This window comes from Zalophus californianus, chromosome 2 (genome assembly GCF_009762305.2).
Source record: "Zalophus californianus isolate mZalCal1 chromosome 2, mZalCal1.pri.v2, whole genome shotgun sequence".
In the NCBI taxonomy this organism is placed as follows: domain Eukaryota; kingdom Metazoa; phylum Chordata; class Mammalia; order Carnivora; family Otariidae; genus Zalophus; species Zalophus californianus.
In genome coordinates, this window is record NC_045596.1 from 93,728,556 (window position 1) to 93,756,043 (window position 27,488).

At 36.5% G+C, this 27,488-nt stretch overlaps 1 protein-coding gene across 12 annotated transcripts in view; it reads right to left on the reverse strand.

The window, feature by feature from the left end:
• Positions 1-27,488, reverse strand: part of CAMK2D (calcium/calmodulin dependent protein kinase II delta) — a 315,365-nt gene that overhangs the window by 219,566 nt on the left and 68,311 nt on the right. The window lies entirely within an intron of this gene.

Below are 27,488 nucleotides of genomic sequence, written 5' to 3' on the forward strand. Positions count from 1 at the left end.
CAATCGTTGGTCCAACTTCCCAAGTTTATGATGCTCTTTCTTATATCAGAGACTTCCAAAAATCCCAAATTGCTTGCTCATCTTCATCCTTCTATGCTTCCCTAATCATTTCTTTGAAGGGGCATGACCACTGTAAACTTGCATTTTAAGAACTATCTGATACTCTTCTTTGATTTCTTTGTGGTGGCTCATATGCATATATTTAGAACCAAAATCACTGGCCAAATCACAAATGGCAAAAAGAAGCAATAACAGAGCAGAAACACACATTGCCAACAAGGACAGCACGGCAGAGTGGTCATTAATTGAGAGCCTTATATAGACATCTGACTTAAATCTTACAATAGCCCTCTGAGATTAGGCAATATTAGATCCCTATTTTAAAAATATAAAAACTAAGGCATAAAGAGGTTAAGTGATTAGTGGCATCTACCAAATTAACTCTCATTAACTAGAATCATAAAATAACCTTAAAAGGAGGAGAGGAACACTTACCTAACTACCCACACATAGCCTATACCAATGGTCCTCCAAATCTGTGGTCTCAGAACCTCTTAACACTCTTAAAAATTATCAAGGACCCCAAAGAGCTTTATTCATATGGATTAGATATATTCATGCTTACTCCATGAGAAACAAAACTAAGAAAAATGTTAAAGATATATTAATTCATTTAAAAACAATAATGAACCCATTACATTAACATAAGTTATTGCATTTAATTTCTAAACTTTTTATTTGGAAATAACCGAAACACAGAAAATTTGAAGAACAGTACTAAAAACACTTATATAACAGCAGATTACTCAGATACATCTATTATTAACATTTTACTCATTTAAAAAATCATTTATATTCTATGTATGTATACATGTCTGTGTATGTGTATATGTATACACATATTTAACACACAAATATATACACAAATATGTGTTTATATTTATACCTAATTTTTTTCTGAACTATCTGAAGGTAAGTTACGAACATGAAGGCTCCTTTTTAACCCCTAAAATTTCAGTGTATATTACCTTAAAATTGTGATACTCTCTTACAATCACTGTATAGTTATCAACTTCAGCAAATGCCACATTAATACAATACTTTACCATCCATATGCTAATTTTGTCTATTTAACCCAATGATGCCCTTTATAGGATTTTCGCCCTCTAATGCAGGATGCAGCCTAGGGTCAGATATGGTATTTAGTTGTCATCTCTCTTTAGTTTCCTTTAATCTGGAATATTTCCACAGTTTTTGTCTTCTATGACCTGACAATTTTGAAGAATACCATGTCTATCTTTTAAAAATAATGAATCTCATTTTGGTATTGTCAAACGTTTGCTCATGATTTGATTTAGGCGATGCATTCTCAACTAGAACACTATCCTTCTCCAGCTGTCACATATGAAGTATACACTGTCCAACGGCTTCTCAAAAATGGTGACTTTGATCGCAAGGGCAAGGTGCTTTGAATTTCTCTGCTAAGTATTATTTTTTAATTTTTCCTTTGTCACTAATAAATATGTGGTGAGACTTTTTATGGCCAGGAAAACATCCTGGTCTTCTTCAAAATTTTCCTGTAGATTGTGCATTCAGTGATGATTCCTGCCTGAACCAGTCTTTACTATGATAGTAGCAAAATGTTGATTTTCTAACTCCAGCACAGTAACATTTTCATGAAAAATACTGTTATTTAAAAAAAAAAATTCAGGGGCGCCTGGGTGGCTCAGCTGGTTAAGCAACTGCCTTTAGCTCAGGTCATGATCCCAGGGTCCTGGGATCGAACCCTGCATTGGGCTCCCTGCTCAGCAGGGAGTCTACCTCTCCCTCTCCATCTGCCTCTTCCCTTGCTCATGCTCTCTCTCAAATAAATAAATAAAATTAAAAAAAAAATTCAATGACATTTTAATAGGAATGTATACGGACAAATAGTAGCTACACTCACAGTAAACAGAGCATAATGTTTACCCAACCATTATGTTGTACACCTGAAATTACTATAACATTGTATCAGCTATACTCAAAAAATGATTTTGAAATGAAAAAAAAAATAAGAAAGAGCACAGTTTTACATCTTTGCCAAATCTCTTCGATGTCTGGCTTAATAGAAGACAGCTGTATTCTCATGTTTGCTTCTATATTCAATCTACTGTAATATGTTGTTTTGGTTGAAGTATATCAATAGAATCTGACCTCACAAGGATATGTAGTTGGAAAAGCAAGAGTACTGTCACAGCTTTTCAGATAATTGTGGGTATTGTTCTTTAATATCATCCCAAAACTCAACAAGTGATAGTTTTTTTAAAGGTTAGTTGCCAGTGGAATCCGAAACCTTATCAAGGCACTTTATGAACCATATCAATAAAGTCATGAACTTATATGTTTTAATCAAATTAATTTTCAACATGAATACAATAAATTTTCTAATATAATAAAATTTTACTCTGCTACATTAACAGTTATTGCTCTTTCTTGTACTTCTTTTACACCCAGGCATAATTTTATAACATGATGCACCATTTGGAAAATATTGGTTTAGTATGTTATGTGTTCTTCCAAACACGGACACATTTCATTACATACTATCATAAAAACATAACCACTAATATCACCAGAACAATCTTTAAATTGGAGAATTGCCCATGTTCTCATGGGCAAATACAAATTTTCCAAAATTCTAATTTTTGTTTGAAAGCCTGAACTGTGTTATTGGCAATAAATGCTGTCAGTTGTTTTCCTTTAAGTGACAGGCTCACTTTGTTCATTTTGAGAAAATGTCTCTCAATAACCTAAGTCTGACTAATCATAACTAGTTTTTCAGTTGTAATTTCAAGTAAAAATGGTATCCCATGAAAGAGTATCTAGTTCAGCTTCTAACTTAAACAACTGCAAGGTACTTCTCCTTGAGAAAACCATTGTACCTCAGTGTGAAGTAAAAGTGCTTTACGCATTCTTCTCATTTAATCATGTAGAATGTTGCAAAGATACATGATCAAAGGTCAAGATTTAATAACAGTAAAAATTTTAACTGGTTCTCATGTGAAATCCTCAGTGAAGTAAGGTTTTTTTAGTCTATAAGTGCATGGTACTAAAAAATACAGATGAAGAGTATAGTTTGATGCCACTGCCTTGATTCATGCAAAGGTCCCAGCAATTATATCCACTATTTCTTTTGCATCATAGGTATAAACGTCAACATACATTCACACATACAAAGCATGTAATGTCTTAGATTTACTATGAAAATAGTTTTGAACTTGTAGATTCTCTAACAGGGTTTCATGGGACTCCTAGGTCTACAGGCCACACCTTTGAGAACCACCGGTATATTCTATAAAAAAAAAAAACACAAAAAAAACTGTGTCATATAATACTTCTTTTTAGGAATTCTGAAAAATATTTTAAACATGTATAGTGTTATTGTTTTAAGTAATCTCTATACTCAATGTGGGTATATAGTGTTATTAATAATTCAAATAGAAATAGTGTTTTAAGAATCAGCACAGCATTGGATTAGATCTAACAGTGTATCCATTATATCTGGATTACCAAATATAAAGACAGATATTCTCCTGCCTTACCATTGTCTAGAACTACAAATGCCTCAAATAAATGTAAAATGTAAATTCTTCAAACTCCCTATCTCTTTAACAGGTTCTCATTCTTAAGATAAGCTACTTCTAGAATATTCTCATTTAGAAATATACAAGTAGGGGTGCCTGGGTGGTTCAGTCGGTTAAGCATCTGCCTTCAGCTCAAGTCATGATCCCAGGGTCCTAGGATCGAGTCCCATGTCGGCTCTCTGCTCAGCGGGGAGTCAACTTCTCCTTCTCCCTCTGCCTGCCGCTCACCCCCACCCGCTTGTGCTCTTTCTGTCAAATAAATAAATAAAATCTTAAAAAAAAAAAGAAATATACAAGTAAACACAAAAGACATTTCTGTATTTATCCTTCTAAAGAGATGATTAAGTTTTACATTTAAAATTTCCTTTACTTTTAATTCAGTTGGCAACAAAAATCATGCATCCCTACCTCATCCTTCCCCAACTCCCACAACTATAATGGTAAGAGAGGCAAAGGCAGATTATAAAAGGCAAGACATCTAATACTGTTTATCACCATCTAAAGATTTTCTTTTATTATCCACACACCCTGCAGCTACTGTAGAATCAGATTCATTTATCATTTAATATTTATTAAAGTATTCAAACTATAATAGTTTGACTTTTTTCTTCCTTTGAAGCTCAAGTCCACACTGTTATTTGAATAAAAATATAACCCTTCAGGCTGTAATATTGTCAGGTCTGAAAAGAAACATGCTGTTAGCAATGGATGGTTGAAGATCTACCCTATAAACAATGCCGTAAGGAAAATATATCATCATTCAGTTTTGACATGGTATCAGCAGGGAATAGTATGACCCAGTACAAAGACCTCAGCATTTTAAAAGTTTCTGAGAATTTAGAGATAATGTAGTCACTTCTTCCCAGCTTTAAGATACTTTTAGATACTTTTTAAATTTAATAAGGTATTTATTTCAAATGAGGTGATAAATGTGATTTCAAGCCTAATGAACTAAATCCTTCACTCCTGTTCCAAATCAAATTTTAATCTTTATGGAGAATAACTCTGATCACAAATGGAAATTAAAGGGCTAGCCCTGAATCACTTTCACAGAGCAACAGGGTATCACTAAAGCTACATAAAGCAACAACGTACTTATCCAGCCAACATTAGCCAATGAACTTTCATCAAGTAAATTTCAAAAGTAACTACCTCCCCTACCCCAAATGACAAACAATTTAAAACATTAACCTCTTGGGCGTAAGTCTAATAATCATTGCTTTCTTAAATAAATGACATATAAAATAATTTAACCTTTTTTGATACCCTAGGGTCATTATTATTGTCATTGCTACTCTGCTATAATTCAGTGAAGCCCTCAGAGGCTACTGAGGTGTGAAAGCCCCCAGGGTACTGCCCTGTGTTCAGTCTGCCCCATGCCCCTCAATATGGAATCGCCTTATCAGCACAGGCAATGCCAAAGGATGGTTTGGGCAGGGGGAGGAGGATGGCTATCATAATTGGTCACTTACCACCTTTCCCTCCAAACACACACGAGTATAAACATACAACCTAAGGAAGACATGGATTTGCCACACCCAAAGGGGTTGGATTCTTCCAGGTTCCCCTCCTCACAGATTCCAACCCATAAAATTATCTTATATAGCAGTTATGCAGGAGTCACCCCTCATGTTCATGAAAATAGAATGTTTAAAATCCAACTCCATTATTAATGTTTGTTCTGCTAACCTTTTGGCTTATGAGCTTACGCTGCTACCTTCCCTGCTCCTACCTCCTTGTTCCTTGGCCCAGTGCGCCAGTTTGAGATCAATGCCTTAGATCTATCAATATCTGAGGGCAGGTTAATCCCGCTTTTCTGGCTTCTCCACTATAACCAACCCAACTCCATTCTTAACTTTGTCACATTTGTTTGGTTTCTAAGAAACTACACTCTCAAGAAACAGCCCTGCTCCCCATCTAGAACCATACCTGCCTGGCTATCCATTTTCAGAAGAGGGAAGATTAAACAAAATGGACCTAAAGTACTTTAAGTTTTGTATTGTTGCATCTGTTCATTACACCTTTTCTATTTCTTCACGTTTTTACTGTCAGCTCTTACTGCTGTATCTTCAGTACATAATACAATTTCAGGTACACATAACAGGTATTAAATAAATCATTGTTGAAAAATAAATGAATTAATGACAACTGCCCTTTCCTTGTTTCATAACTGCTATGAATTAAGAATGGAGGAAAACAAGGATATGAAAATATAAAATAATTACAAATAATTGTAATTATTTGGCAGTGAGAACCTGAAGAGATCTTTTCTGAACAAAAGTACAATCTTTAGTGCATGAATTCTGAAGCACTACAATGTGGCTACTCAGAGGTCTTATTCCTAAAGATTTTTTTGAATTACATTCTGAATACATTTTTCTTGTTAGAGAAATTACTTCAAGCTAAGTGATGCACTCCTCTGGTAGGAATATAGATTCTGTCCATTTAAGTAGGTCACATTTAAAACCACACTGTAAGTTAGAAAGAGCTATTTGAAAGCCTGAGTATGATGCATATGGATTTAAAGCTATCATATTCATTTAACAAAGGTTTTTTAAATTCATAATTAAATATTATCTTTCATTTTATCCTTTTATTTTAAACTAGGCTTAATCTATGTCATAAATTTGATTTTTTTTAACTATTTGACCTAGATTCTTTCTGACACCAGGTACTGATAACTTCCCATTACTTTCTGTTGCCCACTTACTGATTTATCCTGGATAAATCAATAAGATTCTATAACTATATAGGATGATGTTCTTCCTTTCATGGTAAAGTAGAATTAGATGTATGTGCTAAAAGTTCATATATCTTAACTTAGGAGTGAAAGCTTTTGAATAGTTTTTTTTTTCTGTGTAGGAATCTCATGTAAATGTTAAATTATGAATTATGATGTCAGTCAAACTTTCATTCTACATGGACCAGAAACTATGGTTTATGATTTCTACAGAAAACCTTTTTTCCCTATATTTTTAAACATCCATTACATGGGAATAAACCAGACCTCTACTTCATTTTACCTTCTTTCTGAAGTCTCACCTGTGGAGGAAGACGGAATTGTCCACAGCTGCCAGAGAAATAAAAGGCCCATAATGAAAGCTCCTGATATTGCAGAACTAGACACAGAGACAACCCAGAGGGATGGAAAGATCTCAGGTTTCAGAGTAAAACAGACAAGAGTTGCTATCTGGTGCTACCACTTACAACTAGCTGGGTTATCAAAGTTCCTTGACTGCTCAAAAGATTCATCTATAAAATGAGCGTAAAATACTTAGCACCAGCGAACATAATGGGACAAAGTAGGTACTCAATATATGGTATCATCATCATTATTTCTATAATTACTAGAAATTTATAACTCTAAAAAACCAGAATTCCTAACAGATGCTATTAATTCCATCAAGCATTAATCATTTTGTATGTACTCTAATATACTATGAAAATAACTTTTTTTTAAAGATTTTATTTATTTATTCAAGAGAGACAGAGAGAGAGAGAGAGAGAGAGAGAGAGAGAGAGAGGCAGAGGGAGAAGCAGGCTCCCAAGGAGCAGGGAGCCCGATGCGGGACTCGATCCCAGGATCCTGGGATCATGACCTGAGCCAAAGGCAGACGCTTAACCATCTGAGCCACCCAGGCGCCCTGAAAATAACTTTTCAATAAAATCATATGATTATGCTATTTATTGTTAATTGAAACAGTGGGAGAACCACTGATATCTACAGTCAGAAAGAGACGAATCAATACAGTAAAATATGGACAAAAACTCATAGCTGTTCAGTGTTACGGTATACCCTAAACATCTCAAAAATAAACAATACAGGAAAAAAATGTGAGTGTAAAATTTTTAAACAAATTAAACTGTATATTTTTATTCATTCATTCCACACATCCAAAATGAATGATGTCTGATAAATAATTTACCACATGATATTACTTCAGAGAGAGCTACTAGATAACATATTTAGCCTCTGTCCTGGGAATGTAAAGGAATAAACAGTGAAATTTGATGGTACCACTCTTAAGCTGTCCTGCAGGAGAAATATTTTCCTTCTTCCACCACCACGACATTCTTTTTTTTTAAGATTTTATTTACTTGAGAGAGAGAGAGATTTTATTTACTTGAGAGAGAGAGAGAGAGAGAGAGAGAGAGTGCACCAGCTGGGGGTAGGGGCAAAAGCTTTTTATCTTGATGAAGTCCCAAGAGTTCATTTTTGCCCTTGCTTCCCTTGCCTTTGGTGATGTTTCTAGGAAGAAGTTGCTGCGGCTGAGGTCGAAGAGGTTGCTGCCTGTGTTCTCCTCAAGGATTTTGATGGATTCCTGTCTCACACTGAGGTCTTTCATCCATTTTGAGTCTATTTTTGTGTGTGGTGTAAGGAAATGGTCCAGTTTCATTCTTCTGCATGTGGCTGTCCAATTTTACCAACTCCATTTGTTGAAGAGGCTGTCTTTTTTTCCACTGGACATTCTTTCCTGCTTTCTCAAAGATTAGTTGACCATGGAGTTGAGGGTCCATTTCTGGGCTCTTGATTCTGTTCCATTGATCTGTGTGTCTGTTTTTGTGCCAGTACCATACTGTCTTGAGAGTTACAGCTTTGTAATAGAGCTTGAAGTCCGGAATTGTGATGCCACCGGCTTTGCTTTTCTTTTTCAACATTCCTCTGGCTATTCGGGGTCTCTTCTGGTTCCATACAAATTTTAGGATTATTTTTCCATTTCTTTGAAAAAATGGATGGTATTTTGATAGGGATTGTATTAAATGTGTAGACTGCTCTAGGTAGCACTGACATCTTCACAATATTTGTTCTTCCAGTCCATGAGCATGGAATGTTTTTTCCATTTCTTTGTGTCTTCCTCAATTTCTTTCATGAGTATTCTATAGTTTTCTATGTACAGATTCTTTGCCTCTTTGGTTACATTTATTCCTAGGTATCTTATGGTTTTGGGTGCAATTGTAAATGGGATCGACTCCTTCATTTCTCTTTCTTCTGTCTTGTGGTTGGTGTATAGAAATGCCACTGATTTCTGTGCATTGATTTTATATCCTGCCACTTTACTGAATTCCTGTATGAGTTCTAGCAGTTTCGGGGTGGAGTCTTTTGGGTTTTCCACATAAAGTATCATATCATCTGCAAAAAGTGAGAGTTTGACCTCTTCTCTGCTGATTCGGATGCCTTTTATTTCTTTTTGTTGTCTGAGTGCTGTGGCTGGGACTTCTAATACTATGTTGAATAGCAGTGGTGATAGTGGACATCCCTGCCATGTTCCTGACCTTAGGGGGTAAGCTCTCAGTTTTTCCCCATTGAGAATGATATTGCTGTGGGTTTTTCATAGAGGGCTTTATGATACTGAGGTATGTACCCTCTATCCCTATACTCTGAAGAGTTTTAATCAAGAAAGGATGATATACTTTGTCAAATGCTTTTTTGGCATCTATTGAGAGTATCATATGGTTCTTGTTCTTTCTTTTATTAATGTATTGTATCACATTGATTAATTTGTGGATTTTGAACCAACCTTGCAGCCCAGGAATAAATCCCACTTGGTCATGATGAACATGGATGCAAAAACTGTCACCAAAATACTAGCCAATAGGATCCAACAGTACATTAAAAGGATTATTCATCTTTATTTTAATTGTATGTCAACAAGTCACATGGCATTTTGAAAAATTATTCTGATCATATTCCTATAGAAGGGTAATGAGATGAATTTTATATCTCATTCTGCCCTCAGTCTCTAGAATTTGGTCTACACAGTACTCTCCCCTAAGTGTAATTTTACTTGTGCTTTTGGAAGAATTTAGCTGCACAATTCCATTCTCATGTTTAGGCATAACAGAGCTAAGTCACTTGAGACATTCTGTATTAAAATCTTTTAAACTTACTACCTAGAGATTCCAAGGACCCAGAACGGAAACAAGGCCTACTGAAGATAAATACAATCCATGCTTTACCATTTTTTCCAGTGGCCCAGATGACTTTTACAGGCAGTTGCACAGTAACATAAGAGAGCATTTGCTTTAGTGATTTCACAAAAATAAATTTTTCCTACTGTGGTAAACATTTCGCTCTTCTTAAATATGTTTTTCTACTAATCAAATACACAAATTTATTCAAAACATGAAAAGCAGAAAATATATAGTTTTCCATAGGACATTTTTCCTTATGTAGTTTAATAATACATTAAAAACAAAGATAAATAACTTTGGACAACAATTTAGATTTTATTTACTTATTTATTTATTTGAGAGAGAGGAAGAGAGATAGCGAGCAAGCATGAGCAGGATGGGGGTGGGGAAAGCAGAGGGAGAGGGACAAGCAGACTCTGTGCTGAGTACAGGGCCCTACATGGAGCTTGATCCCATAACCCTGAGATCATGACCTAAGCCAAAAGCAAGAGTCAGATGCTCAACTGACTGAGCCACCCAGGCACCCCTGGATAACAATTTAGAAGAATGAAACAAAGAAAAGAGAGACACATGGACTTTTATGATTCCTTTAAGCATCTGAAACATTCAGTTATTTACTTTTCTGTTCATAAGTTTCCCTCAGAGGTAACTGTGAAGCTAACAAATCTTAAACTTCAGGACCCTAAGAGGATTTTAGCTACATGATCATATGTTCTCATAAAACTTGCAAAACAAGATGTTTCAACACAATTAATTATGATCATTATTTCCTTCCACCGCCTCTTTCCCTCAATCATATCTCCCCTTGTACTGAACGATACTGGAGTGGCCACAAACGTGTGAGATCTAGCAAAGGGGAAGCTAAGTCGAGGATTCAGTTTAGTTTGGATATAATGAAACATATTTACCTGGTTCACAGCCATGACTGGGTACAGTTGTGTTATTATTAGTCATCCCAAAGTAAGAATGCTTCCCAGAATACCCCCCTCCCAGCCTGTTGTGGGATGATAGGGCACCCCAGTATGTGAACTTGTACTACAAATCACCCCACAAGTGTGGGTGTGCAGAGGAGAAAGAGCAACTTTTTGCTAATTTTCTATTCGTTATGCTTTGCAATATATGTCAACTTCTCAAAATTCATTTCTTGTGACTATTTTCATTCTAAATATATATATTTACTTTTGAGTTTCATTTTGTATTTGTAATTTTGTTTTCTTTCTTTAGGGAGAATCTCCTAAACTACATAAACTGCAGTCCCTGGGTCCACACTCCCAATTATAGTTACAATAAAAGTAGAAGGTAACTTATTGTTCAAATTCTGAACATAAAAAATCACACACAATAAAGTTCTTCACAAAACTTAATCTTCTTTAAGTAAATACTCATTTATATTGCTAAGCTACTCATTAAAAAGCTATACATAACTTATATTACATTAGTCATGAGTGACCAACCATAGCAAAAAGATCACCAAGCTGAAAATCAGGGAGAAAAAGAATGACTTCCAATATAAAATCTGCAAGGAATTAGGGCAAAAAGCAAATCTTATAAAAGTGAAGAACTATACTTATTCCTCTCTCCCCTGAGAATGTTACATTATGAGATGATTTATGCTTATATTTAGGGGAAAAAATTCCTACATCAGACATGGTACTTAAACATATTCATTATGAACATACTTATTAAGCATTTTTATTAAGCAGACACAAGGACATGGATCAATATTTTGGAAGATAAAGTAACTTATTATAGTCTAACTACTCATGAACTAATAATTAAACTAGAAATTACATGTATAATAATAATAATAATACCCTTCATATTGGAGATGGAAAGTGAAACTATCATTCATTGAACTATACTCCCCAAGTTGAAAAATTCAAGACACCTCGTCTTGTCTCTACATATTTAATCATGTATTTCTACTTTACCCACATTTTGTGGATGCTTTTATTTCCTATACACACTCACACACACACACACACACACACACACACACACACACAAATAGGAAGTTTAATGTAGCTACCTAAATAAAAAAAATACTACTGAAATAAGATATTAAAATAAAATAGTTTCAGTTTTAATTGAAATTCTGCAGGCTAGAAACTACCTAGTTGTCAGATACAAGATGCTAAAACCATATATTCAGGATTTGTCAAGCGGTCAGTTGAAGCCATTCTGCCATTATGAGCCCACTGCTCACTTCCAGCTGTACAAGAGCAGATAATGAGAACATGAGGGAGAACTGTTCTGCATAGAGTCCTCAGAACACTCTGCATCCCCTTCTACCCCACACTGGAAAGGAGCTTACTTAAGAGCACTAAATTGAGGGAGGAAAAGGTGTGTCTGAGAGAAATATTTGAAGAGCTTCATCTCCTACAGTTTGAGAAAAACAAGAATGGCTTCCTACCTAAATTGGACTCTAAAGGCATGAAATTTTGTCTGGCTAGCTGCCCTGGAACTGCAAAGCAAAGTAGACTCTGTTGTGAAGAGGCTATACTTCCACCACTGGCAAGGCAAAGATGCACATTCCCCATGAGCCAGATGTGGCCCTAAGGAGGAACAGATTATCTTACAATGGACAATCCCCATGAGAACTACGTGGAGAGCCAATGTGACCCAAAAGAGAAGTAGAATGGCAGAAGCCCAGGAGCTGGAAAGGCAGCTAAAAACATGGCCATCCAGACAGGGGAAATATGGCCATTGTTAGCAAAATGGTCACCAGTGATGTCTAAGAGGAACTGCCCAAAAACCCACAAAAATGTCCCATGAGATTAGTAATCATGCATCTCTCAGACAGTAGCAGTCCAGATTAGAACAGTACCAGTGAAATCAAACATGCACAGTTCCTTATAGCTTTGTCCTAAAGGGCCACAAACAGCAACCAGGGAATGTGAGAGGAAATGAGGTGACAAAGTGTTGGGTACTACACCTTCCTCTGGTCCCTGGAGTCTCTCAATTGTGAAACAGGCCTGACTTGGCAGAGGAGAGAAGTTTCAAATGATATTACACTGGTCAGGACTTTTTAATTTCTGAAATGGGACTGCTGTTTTGACTCAAAGGAAGTGCAAAGCTCTGAGATTTGACCAAGACTTCTTCCAGGGCAGGAGTGAATAGGTACAGTGAATTTGGGGGAGCTGAGGAGAGGGGGTTTCAGTGGGGTGTAAATGATCTGATTATAGTGCTTTCACATAATAGTCGGAGGTTACAAATATTTTCTTTAACAAATCTAAAACCATCTAGAATTTGGATTTGCTGAATATTTTTATTTCTTTCACATGGCATTCTTCTGCTTTCAGAGTTCCCATGTTCAATTCCCTTTGGAAGCAGAGCTAAAAGAACAGTAGATTACATTAGAATACCTGTGAAATATGACTGTGTACTTTCCAATTACCTAAAAACTTTCTAGATAACTTACAGTTTATAGAGTGTATCATCTTATTCCATCTGATCTTGAAGTTATAATGCATATGAAATGCAGGACAGAATTCCCTGGACTTAAGAGAGTGTCATTCTTAATTCATCATTCTAGATGTCATCCTTCATCATGCATTGGTAATGAATATTTATCTTTTACCTAGAATTCTCTATCTCAATCATTTAGAAGACATATTTGCCACTGGCATGGCATTACAAACCAGGCCAGCTCTAAAGCAAAAGTTTTTTGCAACCCTGCTTGGCCTGATGCTTATAGTTTATAAAGAGGCATATTAAATGTCACCCAAATTGACTTTGGTTCTTTCTAAACTCTAGAAGAGGAAGATGTTTGCCTCTCTGTGGAAAACCTTAGCAAAAAATCTGCCCTGGACTGACATATGAAATTAACTTCTATTCCCATTATACTGAACAGACCCACTGCCCAGCTGCTAAATGTCTACTGTCTGTAGAGTGACACTGAAAAAAAAAAAACCTGATTTGTGTCAATCCACAGGTATTATGAGAGCCAAAACAAGACTCCCTAACAGCTGTGAAGGGGGCAGGGGAACCCCTGGAAGTTCATCATTTTTCTGTATCACAGTTAAAAGAAATCAATGGCTACTTCCCCCCAGGAAATAAAATGCCAGCAGCACTAGCGAGAAACCCATACCATTTGCTCCTTAAAACATGAGACTGTAGGAATTCTGCCAAGTGACCTGGAAATATGGAACTGTGACCAGAGGCCTTTGAAGAGAGCATCCTGCATTAGCTTCTCACAGCAGAATCAAATATGCAGCTGTAGTCCACCCATGCATATTCCATCCTTGACAAATCATCTATCTCCTGCATAATAAATCTTTTTTCCTTTTCATAGTCTTATTCTTGACTTATTTGCCCCATCCCTATTTACTTTCTTTCATCTTAATATTATTTTTAAAAATCTTATTGTGAAAATAGGAAATATATGCATATTTCAGCTAAAATAACTATCATTTAAAACACCACTACCCAGATATACCATTATTTACATCTTGATCCATGTCCTGCCAGGTTTTTTTTGCATATTCATAACATACTACTTCTGACTTTAATATCATAGTTTATATACTTTTGCAAACTACCTGAATCTCTCAAGCAATTGCTTAGTAAAGACAGACTGCTGGATGGCTGGCTAAACAACTGAATGATAAAAGCTTACAAACTGGAATTTGGGGAGGCAGGAAGATCCTTCCCAGACAAAACATACCTAATCATACCAGATGCCCCTCCATGCAATTTCTGTCAAAAGGAAGTGACTAATTGGTTCCTCAAAATATTTGCATAAATGGTGAAGTTCCCATGGAATCAGAGGGAAATTAATTACTCTAGTTAAAAAGTTTACTTTTGGGAGAAAAAAACATGAGCCTAATATGTAAATAATGGACATGCAAAGTAATTATAGTCACAGAGGTAAAATGTCATGTAAAATTTATAAAATGTACAGGCTTGTATGAAAATAAAAACAACAAAATCTTCCATCTAAAATAGCTGCACTGTCTACTTCATTCATAATTTATTATTATGCTTTATTCATCAACATCTACCATTTGTATTTGGGTAAGCCAAGAAGATCTACACAGGCTCTACAGCAGTGATTAAGACATAGTTTCTGTCATCTTGGAATTTGTAACCCAAATGAGGAGACTCCTTTAGCTCTGATTTTTATGTCCATCTACTGGCCAAAATACAGGAAAATATGGAAAAGAGATCACTCAAAATCCAGGCTATCTCTATCATACAATCCATTAAAATCTTAGGAAAGTTCTATTTGGCTTTAGCAGGTCTCCTTCCCCCATCCATTCCCTGTACCCCTACCATTCAATCTACTTTGTTTATTAAAGATGTGGCACATAGCCAGCCTGCCAACATGTTAGGCTACTTCAACAAATGGATAACTCGTCCACACAGGGCTTCTCAGTTCCTTGACCACTTTGTCTCCAGTGATCTGGAGATTACTTCTGGCCCATTTCAGTCACCACTCTTGTAGTCATTCCTTGAAACTTGGTCATCCTCCTCCACAGTCAGGAAGTTAAAAACCCTACCCTCCAACCACCAACTGCTCATTTTCCAAACGGTGTGTTCAAAGTCTCCTAGGTAACTTTTTTCAACCATCAGGACCACCAATCCACTGACTCTTCCACTTCTCCCAATCCATAAGTCCTCTCCATTATTCACTTTCCTCCCCATCCTTAGGCACTCTCACCTCCAGCCATTTGAGTCCCTCAAATGTGCCATGAATTCTCCACCTTGGAACCTTTGTGCATGCTATCCCCACTGCTGGAATACTCACTCCTCCTTTCCTTGTCTAATTTATACCTATTCATTCTTCATATTCTAAAACATTAGTTTTCTCTTCAAGGAAGCCATTTCTAACAGGTTCAAATATTATATTATTGGCTCTCATACATAGTACAAATTCCACTTCATTGTTACTTGCCACATTTGTGATTTGTTTTATTCAGTCGTAGGATTTTTTTTAATGATTATCTCAATAAACTGTAAGGTCTGGAAGCAGGATCTATTGATTATTTTTGTTCATCATTTTATATCTTATACTTAAGACAATGTCTGACACATAGTAAAGAAACAAATATTTTTTAATGAATGTGTAAGTAAACAGGAAAAAGGTGGTACAAATAAGAAAGCAGGAGTAAAAAAAGAATGGAGACTACTCTTGATGTAACTTGGTTTACTTCCTTCTTTAGTAGCCACAGATATATGAGGAGAATCTGGTTAATCAATCAAGAGGCTTCTGTAAGAATCAGACAAGACAAAAAGCTTCTGAATAAGAAGGCCCTGCGTCAGCTTTGGCCACTGGATGAGAATTGAGCCTAGATTCTAAAAAATTCAATGCTTGTTGGATTGACAAAAATAGGACTACTCTTTGGATTATCAAAAAGGTAAAAACCAAGTTTATACTATATATATACTATATATATGAATATATAACATAATATGATATAATTAAAATCTGAACTAGAGGTCTTGAGTGAAGTAATCAGTCAAGTAAAAACAGCCCCATGTATACAGAAAAAAAAAGTGGCTTTTCCTGGTGGCAAAATAAGTACAAACCTGAAGGGGTATCATACTAATGTTATAAAGGAAATCTGCATAAATACACATAGAAGAGTATCTGGTAGCACCCTGACTCAAGCCTCAAAGATCATCCAAAGCTGTTTTGTTTTTTTTTTAAACAGCTGTGAAATAAACTGCCATGAAAGTAAAGATTTTTTTATTTATTTATTATTTTTTTTAAAAGATTTTATTTATTTATTCATGAGAGACAGAAAGAGAGAGAGAGAGAGGCAGAGGGAGAAGCCAGCTCCCAAGGAGCAGGGAGCCCAATGCGGGACTCGATCCCAGGACCCCGGGATCATGACCTGAGCCGAAGGCAGACGCTTAACCATCTGAGCCATCCAGGCGCCCATTCTTGACAGCAAAGATTTTAAAAGCTAGAATAAAATTTTAAACATACAGACTATTTTATACTTGATAGTTCTGGTCAGCTGAAAATAAGGTTACCTGAGGGTTAAATGAAAGAAACTCTTTTTGTATGAATTGTCATTAGAAGTCTTTGTAAGCTATGTTAACTCAAATCCCCTGTTTAATAAAGAACCGTCCTATGAAGGAGCTACTCTTATGTGACAGGCTGAGCCCCACAGTAGGAAGAACTCAAGCAAAGGAGGCAGTTGGATCAGGGTGCTCTTCAGCAGGTAGGACCTTGCCGAACATCAGTTTCTTTGGTTGTAAGATGTGAAATCATAGCACCATAGGACACTTGCAAGACTCAAAGCCTTCTAGGCATCTATACCTCCTCATGACATAGTGGGCTAGACTGAGATCTTTCCCATTTCCGTGATGCTATATTTGGTTCTGGAATTCTTAAAGTCTAGGTGGATGCGAAGTACATCTAACACAAGGGCGTTTCCCCAGTCTGATATTCTAAAAAATATTTATTTAGGTATAAAATATAAACAAGCATATGGGATTGCCATAAGTATATTGTGCAATGATCTTTCACAAAATGCACACACCCACACCAGCACCCAGGTGAAGAAACAGAACATGACCAGTACCCAAAACCCTTCAGGCTCCCAGCCCCAATCTCCCACACTAGAGTAGCCACTATCCTGACCCCTAACAGTATAGTTTAGCTTGTGCCTGTACTTAACATGAAAGAAATAATACAATGTGTACTATGCCTTGGTTTTATTTTACCCCTGGAACGCATTCCATTCATGTAGTACTGCTCTGGGGGTCTGATGTACCAGTATCATTAAGAGATGAAAATTTGTTAAAATGAATGCATGAGTAGATGAAAAAACAAATTAGACAGTATGAAAAGTTGTTACTGCTAAAGAGCTAATTATATTTATAAACGCTTCGTGTAACTGACATTTATGACCACAACATAAACAAAAAGTGGGTAAAATCAAAAGTAGTTTAAGGTTTAGTAAAGTCCACATGCCAGAATTTAGTCTCTTATCCTCTTCTTTACTAATACATGCTGTTTTTTAAATGCTTGCTTCTCCCAAGCCCCTTTACTTCTCTTTAACTCTTCTTTAAATGCCAGCCATACACACCAGTCTCTGTTCTTCTGGGTTAAAATAAAATCAACAATAACATGTAAAAGAAAACAGAAAAATACTAAGTTATATCCCTAAATCATGGATAGGGAGAAATCAAATTTTCAAAAAGTCACATAATTGAGTTTGTAGAACTCTCATTTCAAAATCCCCAAAAATTTATGCCAAATCTCTAAATGCAAATTCAAAATCAAAGCGGAAACAAGGAAACATCAGCCCTCCATTACAATATAAAATCTAATTTCTTAGAAACAATTAGCATACATTCTTCATAAGGATATCAAGCTCAAAGATAACCAAATCCAAACCATTAGGGAGGAATAAAGGAAAAAAGAAAGAAGACAGGAAAGGATGGCTTCTGTTAACACAATGATGTATTTGAGGACCAGCTAAAAATTACTTTAAAGTATGTATCTCTAACGCATACTGGACAGAGCTATAATATTTGATGTAATGATGTTTCTTTCCAAAGACTGATAAAAGTCAACTAAACACAAAGATTAAGGTAGATTTACTTAGGGATTAAAAATGGTAATAAAAATTTTAAAATTTACTATAAATGCCACTAATAGAACTAAGAACTTCACCGATGTCAAAGGCTCCATGTCCAATGGAAAAATCCTACGCAACTGTTCTATACTAAAATTCTATCACAAACCTAATAGTGACTGAACTTTTCCTTTTTGAGTGAGCTTTGTTTTAATATGAAAATATTATTTCCAAATTAATAAACTACAGAATACGCTACAAGCCTATTATAGAGAAGTCTGTTCATTTCTGGCTTGAAGAATTCCTTTCTACTAGTCCCAATTGTTTATTATGTTTAAATTCTTATCACTGATCAGGTTCTGTGGAGGCAGAAATTAAGACAGTATGGGGTGCAAGATATTTAAAGGGATCAATACTTGTAAAAGAATGGGGAAGGGAGAAAGGTCAGGCGGAGTGTGAACGTGAACTGTGATGCAAGTCCAAAAATGCCTTGACCAACTGGACCATGGGAGAGCCAGCTCTCTGCAGCTGAAGCTGACTCTGACTGTTAGAGAGGCTCTGTTGACTACCTGCCCCACATCTGGCCATCAGGGCATTCCTTAGAGGGGGTTCTGAATGGCCTATCTCAGTGTCTGCCACAGTTCTTTAATAGCACATGAGCTTAAAAAATTGTTTAATAGGTCGAAGAAGCGAGGTGGGCCAAGAGAAGAAAACACATTTATAAATTAAGAGTTACTCTAGGGTAAGTTCCTTAGGAATTATCTGCTTGGGTTGTCTGGGTGCCTCAGTCGGGTAAGTGTCTGACTCCTGATTTCAGTTCAGGTCATAATCTCAGGGTCATGAGATTGAGCCCCACAGGGCTGGCTCCATGCTGGGCATGGAACCTGCTTAAACTTCTCTCTCTCCCTCTCCCTCTGTCCCTCCTCCTTTGCACGTGCATGCACTCGCACGCACGCTCTCTCTAAAATAAATAATTAATTTAAAAATATAAATAAATAAATAAATAAATAAGGAATTATCTGGCTAGGGACTGCTGCCTTTACAGGTGAGGACACTGAGGTCCACAGAAGTAGAAATCTTCCTGGTCACATAGAACTAAAAGAAAAAATGTGTTTCATGGGAAAACCTGCCCTTGGCCTGAATGTAGGTGACTCCCATTGGGATATGGAGTGATGGCACAATCCTGTTTGGGGACCCGAGACAAACAAAGGCCTCCTAATGACAGGTCTGATTTATGGAACTCCTTTCCCCTAGGGCAGGCACTGGGCACTTGGCCAGCAGGGTCTAATTAATCTATACCATCTCTCTGTGAAATAGGTAGGTCACAAAGAGCATTACCCTAAATTAAGAGTCAGAGAGAATGAAACACAAAAGAGGTTTCTGTAAATTTCCTATAATCATTCAGTAAATTAAGGAAGTACCAATATAACACCAGGTACCAGGTCCCTGTTGACTATATTTACTGAAGCAAATATTCAGTTTTATTGCTAGCTGTATTTAAGCTTAAGCTATATTTCTTTTCCTTTCCTTCCTTCCATCTCTCATGTATGATGCTTCTAGATTAAAAATGGAAAATGAGATATACTATATATTCTTTATTTTCAGTGCAAAGTTAGTGAGTGACATGGCCCATCCCAATAGATCACTCACTAGCCACAGAAAACTTCAAGACTGTACTAAAAAACAAAATCTGACCTGAAATTTTACCCTAAATTTATTCCAAGCCATAAATACAAGTGATCATATTATTGAGGGCAAAAATCATAAATACCTGGTTAGCCCACCATTTAATCAAAGTATTGAGATATCAAGGACAACTGAAATATGAATAAATCATTTATCTAGATGACTTCTGCTTGAATTATGCCAAATGACATACCTAATAGAAACAATAGCCTTTTCCAGTTACAAGTTACTGTCAGTTTTATACTTTTGTACTTCTGGTATGTTTAATACTCCTATTTCAAGTAGTATCTGTGATCAAAACTGAAATATTCCACGCAGGGAAAAAATCATGGGATGCAGTCAGCAGTGAACCTGGGTTTGAATCCTGCTCTGGCTTCTTATTTTCTGGAGCAATTGCTGAGCTTCCTTTTCTGTGTTTATATGATGAAAGATGATAATGCTTTACAGGGTAACTGCAAGAATAGATTACATACATAAAACCTTCCATCACAGAATAAAGCTAAATGCTTTAACTATTTTGATAGAAGATTTAGAATATATTATTTTAATGTATTGAGTTTTCTTTTAATAATTCTAAGTAAACTATTAAAAACAGAATAGTGTAAATGAAAAAATACTCAGATTTTTATAAATTAAAACTGGTAATTCTATTAATTTTTCTAAATTGTAGATTATCAATGTTTAAAGTATATAAGCTTTTAAAATTCAAATCCCTATCTCAGTGCTTTTCAGCTTTCAATTTCCAGTCCAATACTGAATAAATTATAGTGCAGTTATGAGTAGCCCAATCTTGTCATCTTGTTTCCCTTTCTACTCCAATAGTGGTCTCTAAAATCCTCAAGTAATCGCTATCTCTCACCCTCCATTTTGCTGAAATCATGAAGAGACATATAATTTGTCATTTACCTTACTTAAAATTAGAAAGTATATCATCTTAGCATTTAAGACAGTAAACACAAGAAAAGTATTCTTCCACTAATATTAAAGTAAATGTTTTCATTCAAACATTCTCCAATTAAAGTCAAAGTCATCAAAGTTCTGCTGTATTAAAGAAGGGCAAAATACACAGTGCGCTATGACTATAAAAAATCTGACTGAAGTCACTACTTTCCTTAGAGAAATAAAATGCTCTTGGTTTCACCATGTTCTGTCATCTGCCAGTTTCCCTAAATACACTTGCATCAGATGACCTATAATCAAGAAAACAGAATAAAAGAGGGTACTGGGAAATCAGTCAATGCTCATCTAACATCTGGAAACTGACTTTCTAAATTAAAGTGAATAGAAGAATATAAGGGCAAAATATTCTAAACACAACTCACATGTGTTATTTTACCCCATTCATGACATTTATTTGGCAATCTCAACTCCAAGAAATAGTCTGTGTACACTAATTTTTTCCCACCTACCTCTTATCATACACAGACAAGAGAAACTATTTTAAGTGGGTGTAATGGTTTAGTTTCAGGCATTTCAAAATCCTCCACCACCTGCACAGGAAACTCTGACTGAAAACCAGGCAGGGCCCCTCAGAGCAGCATGGCAACATGCCCGAGGGTTGAGTGTGGTTATGAGACGGTCACATGAAATCAGCAGTGGGAACACAGTAGCTCCCAGTGAAAGGCACATGACACCTTTTCTTGTCAATAGAGGTCTGCAGCCAGATTCAGGTTGCTTCTACCTTCTTGCAATTCTAGGATGCAAACTGATTCAGTGTTAAATTCCGTTTAATATTGACATTATTTCCTGAGTGCCAACTCTGAATCAGGCACTTGTACTAGCTGTACTGAGGATACAAAGCTGAGGAAAACAATCCCTAACCTTAAGAAGTCCCACAGATCAAGAAGAAAAAACATGGACAAACAATGCTATATGCTGAGACAAGTACCAAAACAGTTACATATTAAGTATATATGAAAGAGAAAACAATTTTACCACAATGCATAAAAAAGGTAAAGTTTGAGCTAGGCATTGAAGAATAAGTAGGGGCTTTCCAGTTAGACAATGATGAAGCAAATTCTAGACAAAAGCATATCATGATTAACAGTATAAAGTCAAAAAACATATTTGGAATGTTTGGAGAAGGACAAATAGTCTAATGTGTTTGACTGTGAACAATAACCCCAAACATTAGCTGAGGAGAATCATAAAGAGCTGACAAATTAGTCCTATGCTAAGAAGTTAGCATGTCCTGCTACAGAAAATGTGGGTTTTAATTAGAAGGCTGAGGAAACACGTTTCTGTTTGCAAGGCAGTATGATATAGTGGTTAAGTATGCAGATTCTAAAGTGAGACTGCCTGGATTCAAATATCAACTCTACCACTCAGGAGGTCTGTGACCCGGAGCAAGCTCCTTGACCTCTCTGTGCTTCAATTTCTTCTTCTATAAAATGAGGATTTTTAATAGTACCTACTTCACGGAGTTATTGAGAGGTTTATACATAAAAACAGAACTGTGCCTGGCATTATAATAAGCAAAACAAAGTGCTGGCTATTGTTGTTATTTTAGAAAAATAAAGATATTGTGGAATATGAAACCAGAGAAGGAAAAGATTAAAGGCAAGGATTTCAATTAGGAGGCTAATGAAAACTATATCTGTAAAAATTAAATGGATTTGTGAAGACATTTCCCTGTACAAATATCCAAATACAATAACGATATACAATATAAATAACACATAATACAAAATATATATACATAAAAAGTTACCATTTATACATTCCAAGTCAGATGTGTGTGTGTGTGTGTGTGTGTGTGTGTGTGTGTGTGTGTGTGTGTCTCCAAATCTCTTAGGCAAGCTAAGAGACATGCCAGGTTACAACTTATAAACACAAACATACTCCTCATAGACAACTTAGTAGATATTAAATGTATCATTGGGATTTAAAATTTAGTAACTTGGAAAGTAGATGACTGAAAAGAATGAATGCTTCTTTCTTCTTTGTACGTTAGGGGACTCCCTCAGAATAAGGGACAAGGAAAATCATACACCCCTTCCATAGCAATCTTTCAGTCTTCGTGTCCAAGTTCAGGAGGAATAGAGGAAGCGCACTGCTCCCATCTCTTTCTGCCCAGAAAGTCCCATTGACTGGAAAGGCTTCAGAAATCTTTACCCAAAAATCCATTTAAAATCCCCAAATTCTATTTCTCAGAAAAATAATATTACTCTTTAGTCTAGAAATAACATCAGGCCTCAAAGTGCTCTAGTGTCATTATTTCTAAAAAGAGACTGAGCAGTTCAAAGTCTGGAGTTCAGTTTTTTTTTTTTTAATTTTTTTTTAAAGATTTTTTTATTTATTTATTGAGAGAGAGAGAGAATGGTAGAGAGAGAGCATGAGAGGGAAGAAGGTCAGAGGGAGAGGCAGACCCCCTGCTGAGCAGGAAGCCCGATGTGGGACTCGATCCGGGGACTCCAGGATCGTGACCTGAGCCGAAGGCAGTCGCTTAACCAACTGAGCCACCCAGGCGCCCTGGAGGTCAGTTTTAAACAATGTGCTTCAGCAACTATATAAGCGGTGGCCCCACTCCACCCCACTGTCGGCAGTGGGTTCCCTGAAAAGCTAGGCCTGCTTTTCCTCTTCTCTGGTGGGCACGTGTGCAGACAACGGACAGCAGTTCACAAGACAGGCCTCCAAGACAGAAGAGATGAGCAAAGTCCTTCCTTCTTTACTGACTGCCTTTAGTAAGGCACCCAAAGAGAGCAAATGAATGAAGGGGAGAGTCTCCAAATCCAATCTTTTCCAAATGGCATCTCAACCTATCTCCCAAGATTCTGTAAATGATTCCCTGGGCCTACCATCATGTGGAGGAGCCCCTGATACCACCTTTCATATCTGAACAGATATACATAACTTACATTCCAGATTTTAAAAAGGAAACTCATAAACCTAGAGGATGGTAATAGGTCTATAAATTATGAAAACAAAAATAGGCAATATTGTAAAGTGTTGAGACATTTTAATTTTATGGTCATGAAAATTAATCATTTATTAGAATAAAAACAGATATCTTTGGGAACTAGGAGAGATAAACAATATTTTCTCATATTTTCTTTGAAAGTTATAATTTAAAAAGATAAATTACATGAATGATTAATGAGTGTTGAATCACTAAAATGTACTGTACTTGATTCTAAGCAACATCTTTGACAGTACTATTTAAATTAACTTTTATCTTGAAAATAATAGAAATAAATTATCAAAATATTTTCAAATAACTAAGTCCAAATAATTGAGATTTATGTATATGAAAAGGGTACACTCTGATACATCTTTGTCATGTCAGTGTCTGTAGGTTTTCTCAATTATCTGTGAAAAATCCAAAACCCAATGGTACTAAAGAGAATAGTTTACTTTTTCTCTTTTGCTAACAACAAAATTGCCAAAATCTTAAATTATTTTTCTAAATGATGTAATAATTCTAATATTTCTTTGGGATCTCTAATTTTCTTAAAAGAAGATTTTTATTCCCCCTTTGAGAAGTTTACCTTTAAATTTAAGAAGGACATACACAACTTCTGGAATCATTTTCTTCCCCAAGTAATCAGGAATTTTGGGAATTAAATCTGCAAAAGTTCTGAGCCACAAACCAAGTATTTTATAAAACAGTGAATATATTTTTAATATGATCACTGAGAAAAAAACTTTCAGCCCTGATTTATCAATAAAAGAATGATTCTCATCCATCCTGGTCAGTGTGAAATTTTATGCCACAAGTTTTAATGCAAACATATTAAGCTCCTTTCTTGTTTTTAATATGTGTGCATATACGCACACACACTAAATTGTTCAAATGATTATCCCTTAAAATAAATTTCCATTAAGAAAATAACATAAGTGGAAGAAAAAAAAAAAAAGAAGAGTTTCACAATACAAAAATTCACCTGGGAACTAGCCAGGAGCACCAGTGTTCTCTTCTTTGAATCGGTTTCTATTGTGACCTTTCCTAAGCTGAGCACAAGAAATTATTAACAGTTCTTTGCATTTTCTGGCTTACCCTCATTTGAGGGAAGTAAGTTCATCAGTCCTCATGTTAGATTTTCAGCCATGTGTTTAGTTTTTTTAAAGATTTTATTTATTTATTTGTCAGAGAGAGAGAGAGAGAGCACAAGCAGGGGGAGCTGCAGGCAGAGAGAGAAGCAGACTCCCCGCTGAGCAGGGAACCTGAGGCGGGACTCCATCCCAGGACCCTAAGATCATGACCTAAGCGGAAGGCAGACGTTTAACGGACTGAGGCACCCAGGTACCCCTTAGCCATGTGTTCTTAAAGGGGAGGAAAATATAATTCAGAGCCAGTAATAATTTTTTATGTTCCCAGCTAATTGGTTACAAATCATTGCTTAGCAATGATGAATAACAGTAACAAAACATCTAAGAGTATAATGTTTATACAAATGGGTGATATATAAATGTTTGTTGACTGAATAAACATCAACTAGCCTGTGATCATAAACCATTTTCTTTTTTTTTCTTAAACATTTTATTTATTTATTTGAGAGAGAGAGAGAGAGAGCATGGGGGGAGTGAAGGGAGAGAGGGAGAGGGAGAAGTAGACTTCCTGCTGAGCAGGGAGCCCAATTCAAGTCTCAATCCTAGGATCCTGGCATCATGACCTAAGCCGAAGGCAGACACTTAACTGACTGAGCCACCCAGGTGCCCATAAACCATCTTCTTAAGGGCAAGACAAGTCATCATCAATCAAATCCAATTCAAATGATTTAACCAACTAGAATGAAAAGAATTGATAGCCTAAAAAATTATCAGTCCCATTGTCAGGAGCACTAGTGACTGGAATGGACTGATGGACATTGCCCTCCAACTCAGAATTAACAATAGTCCTACAAAGGGTAATAAAACAGTCTGCCACAAGTAAGACCAAGTTTGTCTTGTGCTTAAACAAGGAACTTTTGGGGTGCCTGGGTGGCTCAGTCGGTTAAACATCTGCCTTAAGCTCAGGTCACGATCCCAGGGTCCTGAGATCCAGCCCCACGTCGGGCTCCCTGCTCAGTGGGAGAGTGTACTTCTCCCCTTCCCTTTGCTGCACCCCCACCCCCACCTGTGTTCTCTCTCAAATAATAAATAAAACCTTCAAAATAATAAACAAGGAAATCTTGTTTCTAAAGCCTTTTATCTGGTGTACGCTTTATAAGAAGAATCTCAAGTATTCCTTGAACACCTACCCACTAGCTGAAAATGGGTAACTTCTGACTGATCTTGTCAATAAAATAAAAGCAGCCCAATACAAATGGGATATTTTTATTCTCCTTTTACTCTTAACATGAAATATTAAATCTTGAGGCACTCTGTTTCCTACATCTCCTTCTTGGCTCAATCATTACAGAAAATCTCCTACAAACACTGTAATTTTCAGGTGATTTTCTGTTACAAAATACATGAATTAAAACTTCTAAAGCAGTATGACAGAGTAACACCTACTTTACAAATTGAAACACACACACACACACACACACACACACACACACACACACACACACACAAACTTCTGTCAGTTAAACAGTCATACCTTACCAAATAAAACAATGATTAGATAGATCAGACCCAGCAGAGGAAAAACACTTAATAGTTGCTAAATCTGAACAAGTCTTCCAGAAAATTCTGCACTCCAACATCAGCTATCAAAACTATGTCTATTCCAAAGCAGTCCGAAACTCTTGCCATCCAGAAGCAGCATGAGGTCGACTAAGTGGGTCTCTCCTTTACATTATGTATCTGCCAAACACGCGCCCTTCACAAGTATATCTGCATGTTCTCAGAATTTCATCTGGAAAGCAACCTTATTCAAAAGATCTTGAAAGCCCTGGGGGGAGGGAGGGTCATTCTCCTTTCTAACCATGCCCCAGTCTTTAAATATGTGAGAATAAGACAACTTTCCACCATTTTCCAGTTAAACGACATGGCTTCTATTACATGTATTTGACTTTAGAAATAGCATAGTAAACCATCTATTCACACAATTATGCTCTCCACATAGAGGTTTCTAAAATCCATGTCCCTAGCCTGACCTCTATTCTGATTTGCAAACACCTCTGGCTGCCAGAGCCCCATCTTCAGACAGCTGTCCTATAAGGCACTTCAGAAACACCCTCCACAGAGCAGAACTTACCTCTTCTAGTCCTTGAGGCCCAGACATGCTCCTCCCCCTTCACTCCTTGCATTCCTTCATTCATGTATTCTGACACAGAATGACAACTCTCCAATCTCGAAATGTCTCAAATCCACCTTATCTTTGCTTTCCAACTTCCACTGCCCTAACCCACATCATCGCTTCCTGTCTGAACAGTTCAGATAGTATATTATAACATTGTCTTTAGTCTCTTTCAAAATTGGTCCTCGGGCGCCTGGGTGGCTCAGTTGGTTAAGCAACTGCCTTCGGCTCAGGTCATGATCCTGGAGTCCCGGGATCGAGTCCCACATCGGGCTCCCTGCTCGGCAGGGAGTCTGCTTCTCCCTCTGACCCTCTTCCCTCTCATGTGCTCTCTCTCTCATTCTTTCTCTCAAATAAATAAATAAAATCTTAAAAAAAAAAAAAAATTGGTCCTCTACTAAAGAGTGACCATGGAAGAAAAATAAAAGCAAAAGAGGTTAACATACAAAGAGAACCATGAACACATTTGGAAAAAATAGTTAAATGGATAAATTAGAATAAAACAGAAGAGGAAGATGGGAAAAAATGAAAGAAGACTCTTCCCTAATCCCTACCGCTCTTCCTATC